The sequence below is a fragment of the Protomyctophum parallelum genome (genome assembly GCF_964188405.1).
Source record: "Protomyctophum parallelum genome assembly, chromosome: 11".
Classification (NCBI taxonomy): Eukaryota; Metazoa; Chordata; class Actinopteri; order Myctophiformes; family Myctophidae; genus Protomyctophum; species Protomyctophum parallelum.
In genome coordinates, this window is record NC_139707.1 from 39512158 (window position 1) to 39524076 (window position 11919).

The window sequence follows — 11919 nt, forward strand, 5'->3', positions numbered from 1 at the left end:
CCAACAAAGAAAAATCATTAAAGCCCCCAACTCAACTGCTTTCACTGTACGTTTCTGAAGTTATGACCCGTAACAGCTGTACTCAGACGTGCTTGAGTGAGAATAATAATAATAATAATAACTTTATTTATATAGCACCTTTCCAAAAACACGTTTACAAAGTGCTTTACAGATAATAATAGCAGTAAAAATACAATAAGAATAAAACGAAACGAAAGAAACACAATTAAAACATTTCATAAAAAGGCTGTGCAATAAAGGTGAGTTTTTAACTGCGATTTAAAAGAGGATACTGAGTTTGCCAGCTTGAGATCCTCAGGCAGTGAGTTCCACAGCCGAGGGGCCCGTACAGCAAAGGCCCGGTCGCCTTTTGTAATAAGGCGAGATTTTGGGACCTTTCTTTTGCTGGATGATCTCAGGCAGCGGCCAGGCTTGTAGAGAGTTAAAAGATTACAGATGTAAGCAGGTGCTTGACCATTTAGAGCTTTAAAAACAAGTAATACAATCTTAAAAATAAAATCTATTCTAAAACGTACAGGTAACCAATGAAGTGCCACAAGGACGGGTGTAATGTGCTCACTTCTCTTAGTGCGGGTCAGTAAGCCTGGCAAGAAGTACAGTCTAGGAAAAATAATGTTGCATTCATTCAGCACATCCAGCATGGAGTGCTCCGTGGGATATTTTTAGTCTGGGGGGTGGCATAAAGGCCAGGCGCTGTGGTCGGGCCATTAGCTTCAGGATGGCTCCTTCGGTGACAGTGACCGAGCGCCGGAGAGGATATCATCTGATCAGGTCCTCGCCGGTAATGATCGACACATAGCTCACTCTGTCATCGCAGACAGACCAAAAGAAAGGTGATCATAGTGGACACCATGGGGGGGGGGGGGAGAGATGTGAGTTGGCACGAACATGAAGGGGAAGAGAAATCAAAAGGAGGTGTGTGTGTGTGTGTGTGTGTGTGACATGTGTGCGTGTGCGCGTCACACTTGCTGGATCAACCTTGAAGAATTGAATACTTCTGTAGCTCATTTCAGAAAAAGGATATAATTTGTTTTACCGATGTCGATTAAGTTCAGTTCAACTGTGCCGTGCATTGTAATAAAAATAAATATGTTTCTATACTATCCTAGAGGCTACTATATACTAGTCTCTCTGCCTTAACACAAAGTACTCACAACATAAACACTACAGATCTAAATTCTGTGTGCACAATGCACTCATATGCTGTATACAATATACCATACAGGATAACAATACATAATGTAATGACATTGTTCTGTCTGTGCATGGGTGCGTTAGCTGTAACCTGTGTTACTGAGATGAGTGGTGGTCTCTGTTGCTCGTTCATTCACCGTCAGTCCTGTGTCCCTACTCGGAACATCTGGACATGTGAGTGGTCGTGTTCCTCTTGATGCACAGGCAGTGTTGTTTTTGGCATCAGATTTTAGTTTTAGTCATATAAATGGGCTCCATTTTCGTCACCGCTAAACCCCTTATCCCTAAACCCCTAAATCCCTATTTTTGAATAGTTGAAATGGCCAGTCTTCAAGCTCACAACGTGTCAATGTAGATTGGCTAGTTGAACTGTTCAAAAAAGGTTTTTAAAATAGTAAAAAAAAAAAGGCAAAGAAGTTTAGGGAACAGGGCTTTAGCGGTGACGAAAATGGAGCCCATAGGTCTCTTCAATAGTTTCAGTCACATTTTAGTCACCTGGAATGTTTTAGTGTTAGTCTAGTTTTAGTCGACTAAATATAATACGATTTTAGTCGACTAAATCTACAGTTGATTTAGTCGACTAAAATGTATTTTGGCAGGCCTTTATGCCGTCGTAATGACTTGATTTTCACTCGCAACGCGTCGCGCTGCGAAACGGAGTCTTCTTTGTGCCACAACTGAGATGGGAGGGATGCCTCCATAAATCTGAGCTTTGGTGGGATGGTCCCGCCATGAAAGGTTCTGGGGCACGGTGGCACAGTTGGTAGTGCTGTCGCCTCACAGCTAGAAGGTCCTGGGTTCGATTCCCGCTCGGGACGCTGTGGGTGCTGGCGGCGTGTTTCCTCCTCCGCGTCATCAGTGCCCATACCCGAAGGCGGGGTTGGCGAAAGGACCTTTCTGTGTGGAGTTTGCATGTTCTCCCCGTGTCCCCTAGGGTAGGTACCCTCACAAAAAACATGCAGTAATCCTGGTCACTAAACTGCCTCCCCCTGGCCAGCCGGGGCGCCTGATGGAGGGGAAAGGGAAAAAAAAAAGGTTCTGGACACGCATGAGGAGTGACTTGTGTATGTTCCGTCAAGACGACCCCGGAACTCGTTATTCATTGTCCATGTTTGGGCACCATAAAGGATACTTTCCACTCCAGGCTTTGAACAGGTTGATGTTGGTAGCTCTTGCGATGTCTGACTGCCATATACGATGTAGACCTGTGTTACTGAGATGAGTGGTGTGTGTGATTTGATATCTCAGGTGGAAGGATCGAGAACAGAACATGAGCAGTTTTGTTATAGTGTACTTAATTATGTTTTCCTTTCCCAGCGAGTGGTGTAAATGTTATGTGGTAATCCTGTGCCAGATGATTTTTTGCTGCTGGCTTTACAGTCATTTGTAGCAGTCAGGTTCCCAAACCGCAACGTGATACAGCCTGTGAGAACACTTCAAATATTACAGCAATCAAAATTCACGTGCACCTTTATACTCTACCGAACCTCTCTTGAGATGGCTCAGAAAGTACACTCTCTGCTTTCTTGAGGAAGCAGGCAGCGTCGAGAGGCCACCATTATGCGGGGCATTAAAGATATAAAACGTTGACAGGATTATGCACTTTCTTACCAGATGGCACTGGTAAAAGTGCCATCTGTTAAGAGCAACCCAAATCCTATTTGAAGCTAGCTTTTCAGCTTGCCATCATGACACAGCAAGAAAATAAAACATCAACCGTAACATATTAATTGATAATACATCAATTCATTGTTGTTTAAAATAAATCATATTAAATGATGGTTTTACTAATGACGTGCTCTTAGTCTATGAATGGACTATTCAATTTGGCTCAAAGCTCTCATATTGGAATAATTCATATTTTTGTCAAAAGCAGGATGTTAACTTTATTAGCATTAAAAAGGAGGAAGGCACCCGGGGCGCTGCCTCTGCCTCTACAACCACCAAACCGCAATTTCGGCTATCTCTCCGAGAAGGGGCTCTGGCAGGGGGGGGGGGGGGAGAAGGGCTTTCCCTGGTGCTGGACAAGAGTAATCAAAGTGAATTACGAGAGGCTGAGAGTTTTAATTCCAGCGTGGCAGTATGTCACTCTCTCCCTATCCCCTGTAGGCCTCTCTGTCACTGTACTAAAGAGATAAATAACTGGGGTAAATAATAAATCTACTCTTGGCTGCAGTGGGAAGGAAGGAACGAGGAAGGGTCTGTGTGTTTTAATCCCTGGAGTGAAATTACTGCAGTAAAAGTCAGCTCCCGTGGCCAGGGACGTTCCTCCAGCCCACTCTCACTCCTTCCCTTTCTTGTTCTTTGTATACAGTAATGGCTATATTGTGTCTGTCTATTGGTCTCCCTGTGTAACAATAGCCCACTATCTTCCTCAGTAAATGTCTTAGAATCTAGGCAATGCACACATTACTAACCTCTAATGCTTAGAGAGGGTAGGATTAGCCAATCAATTATTGTGTGATTAGCTCTGCCTGCCTGTTAGCATTAACCACATGAGATGGATATGAATGGCATTAGACTGCATGTATGGTATGAGGGGAAGGGGATGAGGATGAAGGTGCGGGAAGGGGGGGGGTGACGATGAGTGGGCGGATCCGAGAGGCCTGGATGAATGAGTGAGGAGGGGTAGGTGGGGTGGGGGGAGTGAGGATGAGAGGTGGTATGAAGTGGCGCTATGGAGGAGAGCTGGAGAGAGAGTGAGGGGGGAGGATGAAGGTGAAGACTAGGCCCCTGGGGGTAGGATGAAGGCCAGGCTCCAGGGGGGTAGGATACCCTGAGTGTTTGGCCTGGGGTCTGAGTAGCAGGGCGTTCTTCTGATCGAATGAGGACACGCCGCCTCCAATCCGAGACACCCATCTGGAACCTGAAACTGGAGAACGAGAGTTGGTATGAGAAATAGGAGGGAGGGAGGGGTACGAGATACGATGCACGAGTGGCAGGTGAAACAGACTGGCACATATATATATATATATATATACTCTTCCCTTGATGGAGCGAGGGCGGAGAGCTTGACAGTTGCCCTGGCAGCGAGGCGTCGGTGAGTGGCGAGGAGGGTGGAGCTGAGATCAGTAACCATGGCAGGTAAATGGTGGAGTTAACTGATGCTGTGGAGAAGTTGATTGAGCTCGATACCCGAGGCAGGCCCAGGAATGGAATTAGCATGGAATGGGTGGCGGAGGTAACCAACGATCTTATCTTGAAAGCGTGGTCTTCCTCCTGAACATATTATAACTGAATGTTAATTGGTACTTCATGTGTTGAACAATTTATACTCCACTTTCTTTTCTGAAATCTGTGAACATGTGAAATGTACATATCCATAAAGTACAATATCACAGGAAACCAGGAGGGCAGTAGTGAAACTGATGTAATTTTTTTTAATAATAACTATGAATATTAATAACCCAAGTCCCAACACAATAATTTCGAAGGAAGTAATGAGAGTATTATACTCAGACATATAGGCGTTCAAAGCCATTAACCATACAGAAAACCTTTGAGTAGAAGAATGCGGAGTTCAACCATTAATTTAGTGGTGGGAAGAGTAGTTGTAAAATGTAATAGAGTAAATGATATGATGAAAAGATATGATGTAATGGACTATATGGCACATGAAAATCCTTCACAAACAACGATGTATCGAAACTATCCATCAGAAACATCAAACGGTAGAAAGATAGAAGGGAGATGACGAAGGAAAGAGACAACATGGTGAGAAGTCATGAGGAGAGTGTGTGAACTAGTTCAAGACTGTACATGTTACATTGCTACTGTACAGCAAGAAAGAAACGGGAGGTATGGAAATGTCAACTACTGCATTTGACCTTCAAGTATTGAATTGTTGTAAAAGATCAATGATATAAAAAGCTCTGGCAGAGTCTACTGCCAATCATTAAACAGACTTTAGTGACTCCGTCAGAGAATTACTGTAGGTGAAACATATTGTAGATGTCCTAGCTGAGAATAGACATCTGTCAAATACATTTAGTCTGTGAAGAAAAGAACAATACATTTCCAACAGTTAACGTGAAAATGGAACTTGAATCTTTAACATTAGGAATGAGGTGCACACTGTATATTTTCAGCAACTTACTTGAACAGCAGGCCTATACAGTCATTTGTTTTCCTCTTCCTAGCGTACAGTATGTTGTGAGACTCAACTGGCACAGAGCTTACTAAGCATCCTACAGTATTTGCATCTTTAAGCCAAACCAGGCTGTTCCATCTGGCTCCTGTGTAGTACGAGCCAGTGAGTCCACATTGCTGGAGGATGGCATGTGTTACTTATCCTGTTGCCTTGGAGGGCCAAACGCCCAAATCAATCACAACCAGTCCAGCAGAATATATTTCTATATACTAGTGGTCCGAATCCCGATCCCAGCGAGCTTTGCTTTACACACACATTTGTGTGACATTAGTTCAGTCAGACAACTCACGAATAGATTAAACAATATTTATTGCAGAATGAGTAATGAGTGTGCATATGATATTTGACTTGGCGTTCGGCTCTGCTGGATTTCTCCCTGCTCGGCATGATTAAGCAACATCATAAAACATAAGAGCAGGAAGATAGATATACAATAACACCCCCATGGGGAGCATAGATAGCAGAGCCCACCGGTGGTGCTGGGGTGGTGGTGGTGGGAGAAAACATCACATACAACCGGGAACCATGAGCAGAGGAAGGCAGGAAGAGCATGGAGTCTAGTGAGCTTAAGTAGCCTGCCCACTTAGTCAGCTGACTGCCGCATCGGCGAATGACGTGTGAGACTTGCACACACGTATACTCCCACATAGTAATGCAGCATGTTAACCCCTTGAGCATAGTATGGGCCTTTGAGCATGACAAGAACCTCCCTTGAGGTTGACTGACTGAACTGACTCCGCCGCTCCGTGCGCTGCGTTTGATTAGTTGCGAATGCAGTGAGCACTAACTATGAGACCTAGCAGAACATGTCTGTCTGTCTGTCTGTCTGTGTGTCACGCTGTAACACCACCCGCAGCTGTATCACACACAAAAAACACACACACACACACACACACACAAACGTAACTTAAAAAAAAGTAACGTAATCTTAAAAAACCCCACTAAATTTACGACTGCGTTCGCTTCCCGCGTTCGCGCATCTTACTTGTAGCAGTACCAGCATCAGTAGTACCGTGTCCACTTCCTTATATGGGTACCACAGAGAAACAGGGCTCGATAACGTGGTTCATTTTTGAGGGGCGCAAAACACAGAATGTAGATCTGTAATCTACATATTTATTTATTGGGGGGATAGGGATATAAGGTTCGAATTTAAAAAAAAATACGGTTCACATCAAAGAACGATAAACTGCAAATTTGCTGCTGGATCGTGAATCTCTATTTGGAGCTCAGGCTGAGGAATTTGCAGAATTCTCAGGTTAGGGCCATGCAGGCTGGGCTTGAACACCAAGGGCCAAGGGCTGCGGCCGCTGGATCGGCCTCAACAAGAGCTGTATGCTTTTAAAACTAGAAAAAGTGCCCCTCGGGGCACAGGTCTCCACCAGGGCAGGTCAGGTTGTGGCCTCCTGGTGGCGCTATAATTGGCCAATATGAAAAGGGTGACATTTCTTGGATGGCAATTCAAGAGCTGTATGCTTTTAAAACAAATACCGGTATGTGAAATGTGGTTATAATTAGAGACATTGTTGCAGTGCAGTTCACTCTAGTACTAGGGTACATTTCTTCTGAGAGACTGGCTGCAAATCTAATAGCATATAGCATATACCCTATCCTAAAGCTTTAGTCAGCACATAGAAAACCAGGACAAAATAGTCTAGCCAAGCAATCCTCCTGCAGCAGAGTACAAGTATGGTACTTCATAATTGAACATATTTGATGACAAAGCTCTCATCCTCAGATGCCAGAGCAATGCCTCCCACTCAATTGCTACAGCCAAGCCTTGTATATCTTGATGCTGGTTGTTGACAATCGATTAAAAAGCATGAAGGAAGCCTGGGCTTTTTTGTATTATTGAGAGAGAGAGAGATAGTTTATCTGTCTGCTGTTTTGCTAAAACAGCAGAAATACCAGACACTGCTCAATTACAGGACTGCTGTCTCCAATAAGCAAGCTGCCTCTTTTAGATACAAGAGAATGCAACATATCCACATTCAGCATACAATGACACAGATGCGCACGCGCGCGCACACACACACACACACACACACACACACACACACACACTTCTTTTTCCATACGGTTGTCACGTTTTCGTTTTACCTGATGTAAAGAAGCCGAGTACTTTTCTGGTTTTATCCTTGTAGCAGTTTTTGTATTGACCTTTGTATTTACAAATGTCAATCAAGCTTGTTTGTTAAACATAGGCTATGTACGCGGTAGACAATGTCTGTAGTCTACTTTATCCACGCGATTCAGCATTTTAGCCAAAGCCATAATTTGAGCATAATAACAATATAATTTGAAAATGTATGGATGTCTCTTCAACAAATGGGAGCCAGCGGCAGGCTTTTTCCAATTGCGGTCCTTTTCATAATTCAGTGTTTTAGGCAAAGCAATGCAGGCCTAATTATTATATTTATTATGGTCATCTGTCATCTCTGTGTGTGTTGACACTATTTACACACGCAGAAGAACTGGGAGGCGGAGGCGCGGGGGGTGCGCTGCCCGGAGCAGTGTGTTAGCCAGGTCTTCGCATTTTCGACACACACACACACACACACACACACACACACACACACACACACACACACACACACACACACACCTTGACGTTCTGTCACTCACACCTCTTCCATTGGGAGCCAACAGATTAATTTCTACTCAATTATAAATCCAAATTAGGTTTCTTTTTTCAGACAGACGAAGAGGTTGGATGTATCCATTACCATCTAATTGAATTCAATTTGTAGAAAACAGTTTAGTGAATGTGCGAACTTGATTCATTGCATGTACTCATGCAGGTCCCTCTCATTCTGAGATAACAATGATAACAGACATTAATCTACCACCAAATATAAGGAGGAGCACAGATAGTAAACTGACTTCAGGGATTTTAGTTTTCGTTTTTTGCCATTGGGTGATTTATATAAATAGGTCCACACGATATATTGAACACTCTAAGAGCTCATTTTAGTATTTTACATAATTCATATTTTTGGCTCCATAACTCAGTATCATAATTATAAGAGGCCCCAGAAAGCGTAAAAGCCAAAGGTATGGCAGTCCACAAATAATACAAAAAAATCAGGCAGCACTTAACTGTATGTGGCACTTACTGTGTTTGGAGCACACAGCACACTTCCACTTTTTAGCCGGATATGCATTCAGTGGTGTAAAAAGTAGGCTACCTGAAAACCACACGAGTAAGAGTAAAGTATACTGCATCTTAATAAAAAAATGACTTTAATTTTGCATATGTGGCGGATTCTGACAATGGAACGGAGCGCACAAATAATGCAACAAACAAATGCATTGGGTGCGCACGATTATTATTATTGCTTATTTTTTATTATGTTTTTGACCTAAATTTAACACAATCAACGGCCAATGAAGGGCCCCAAGAGCCAATGTCAATTGTCAGCCCTGGTCTCCAACTCAGCTTCCCCAGGAGGGCCCCTGAGAGCCAAGGGCCCCTTGGCCCGGCCCGACCGGCCCAATGGCTGATTTGGCCCGGAGTACAGAATCTCCCAAAAAGTACATTAGCACGTTGGAGACAACCTGGGTTCATATTGCCCCGGCAATTGTTATCCTGCTGCTCCCTATTCAGGTGCAGCATGCCTCTCCCAGTCTCCCATCTCCTGGGTCTGACCCCATTCATATGCTCCACTGGCCACTCGAATTGAGGCTGACATGGCTGATGGCTGGGCCAGGGCAGCCGCACGTCTATCTCTGACGCACGGCACAGGTGGAGACTGACTGGGGAGGGAGAGGAGAAAAGAAACAGGGGGAACTGAGGGAATAGGAGCAACGGAGAAATGAGTGGTCCTGATTTACAGTATAATTTAGTTCTGTCAGATAATTCACAAATAGAATGCAGGGCTTGACATTAACCTTTTGAGGCACTTGTCAATTTCTGTGTGTGCACTCACCCAATAATTAATTCCTAAGGCTTGGAGTCGTTTTGGGGACAAGTTTCATATTCATTTGTAGGTTCTGGCAGAAAACGTATATTTAGTAAATTACGGACGACATTCTCTCCGTCCGAGCGGCCCGGAATGAGTGCAGGACTGAACATATCAAAACTTCCTTTTAGGAAGCAAAAATGTATGGGCCAAATAGGTGGTGTGTTCATTTACCACCTGTCTATGGTGTGCCCCATACGTTTGTGCTTCCCAAACATCAACTGTTCCCAAAGGAAGTTTTCATATTTTCAGTCCAGGTTTTGCTCATGTAAAAGTGGCGATAATTTACTTAAAACATGTTTTCCGCAAGAACTTTCTGGATATGAAACTAGAGCACTATCTGACTCCAAGTCTTTTATTCATTACCGGTAATTACTGGGTGGGTACAAATGCAGTAGTACACGCAGTGCTACAAGTTTAAATGCCGACATGGTCAGTCTGCTAACCGTGCGTGGATAGGACCAATCTATTGCTGTGTATTTGGAATACATGAAATGTATGTAAGATCACACACATTCTAGGGCTATTACTAGAGCTGGGACTCGATTAATTTTTTTTATCTAATTAATCAGAGGCTTTGCGATTAATTAATCTAGATTAATCGCATTTTAATCGCATATCAATATTCAACCCGAGAACAGCGAGAAACCTTTTTTTTTAATGTTTTTTGGTATCCCAGTGAATCAACGAATAGTGACTACAGGATACCACTCATTTTCAACATTTTACTGTCATTAATATACCTGTTGTGGAAATAATAATAAAAAGTCACCCCATTCTGTGTTGCCTAGAACTGGAGGTCTGAAAAAAAAATTTTAACAGTAACAAGTACATCTCAGTGACATCACAAAGCTGTACTTACTTCATATTGTTACTGTTTTTTGTCAGACCTCCAGTTCTAGGCAACACAAAATGGGGTGACTTTTTATTATTTCCAGTTTTCAGTACTATATATAAGCGCCCAGTGAGAAACGTTCCGCGGTGAAAAAAAAGGTGCGATTAATTTATCTGTAGTTAATCGCGATTAATTTTTCTGTAGTTAATTAATCTAAATTAATCGCAATTAGTCCCGGCCCTAGCTATTACCAATATTGGAAAGGTGATTATTTGGAAAGCCAGACAATAATGCCAGACAATATTGTTGGCTGCTATAGGAGCGTTGCAGAAAAAGTTAAACCAAGAGTCACTTGTCCAACGGACAAGTAACATTTTGATGCACTTGTCCGGAAAGATTTATTACTTGTCCCGGACAAACCTTAATGTCAAGCCCTGGAATGAACCAGTATTTTATTATAGCTACAGGGTTCCCTAACACTGAGCTGTGTTGTATTTTGAGGCTGTGTGTGTGTGTGTGTGTGTGTGTGTGTGTGTGTGCGAGCGCTACTGGCTGAGCACGGAATGTGATGTATGGTGATAACAGTGCCGCTCACGTCTCGCGGGTGTGATATTTTTCTCCATATCGCTGTGTGAGAGACAGTCCACTGAGCAACTCAAACTGAGGCTGAATGACAAGCATTTTGCATTCTGGCTCTTTGAGGGGAGCTAGCCTATGGCGAGCCTATATGGCCAGCTTGGTGTGTTTGTGTGGGGTCCGGGGACTCACAGCTAAATGGGTTAATATAGAGTCACATATTTATATGTTGGCTATTCAAAAACACTGAACAGCAGATACAATCTCATAGCGTGTAATGTCGTGAATATACATTTTAAAAAGAGAACATGTTTTAAACAGCTTGGTTTTGGACTGGGCTTAAAATATGAATATCTTACATTAAAGGAAGATTGTATTTATTAATTGTCGGATATAGTTTAGTTTGAGGTTACTGATCTTTTTTTTTAATCTTCTCTCCTTTCTCTCAGGTATCATCTTATACAATGTCTATCTACTGTAGTCATCACTCCATATCTTTCCCCGCTCCACGTCTCAGTCCTCACCTCTGTCCCTCTGCCCTCCATTTCTCTGCTCTCTCTCTCTCTCTCTCTCTCTCTCTCTCTCTCCCTCCATCCCTGTACCAAATTGTCTCTGCATTGACAGAGAAAACAAAAGGAGAGAAGCAGGTATAGGTAGTATAGGAGAGAGACAGAGCTCCAGAGCCGAGCTAGGTGTGTGGTGTCTCTGTGTGGGGGTGGGGTGGTCTGGGAGGTCCAGGGATGGATAGAGGAAGGAATAGAAGCAGTTTCCATAGTAACCTGCAGGTTGTGTAAGTGTGGGCTCATGCCAGCGAGGACAGGTAGGGAGAGAGGAAGAACTAGAAAAAGTTCCCCGCCCCCTCGGGAGGGCACGGGTCTTCACCAGGCCAGGTCAGGTTGTGGCCTCCTGGTGGCGCTATAATAGAGGGTATGCGCATGCATATAAGTCAATGGCAAATCGAGTGGCAAAGTGAGTTTAACGTCATTTAACATTGTGTAATACAATCAGATAGGACTTTTCTGTTTTGCCACTCAGTAGGCGTTCCCGCATAACTTCCGGGTATGATGATGATGATGTCACGCGCATACCCTCTATTAGCCAATGTGAAAAGGGTGTCATTTGTTCTTATGCCTTTGATGGCAATTGGATGATTTGAGGCCTTTTTTCTAACAAAAATGTGT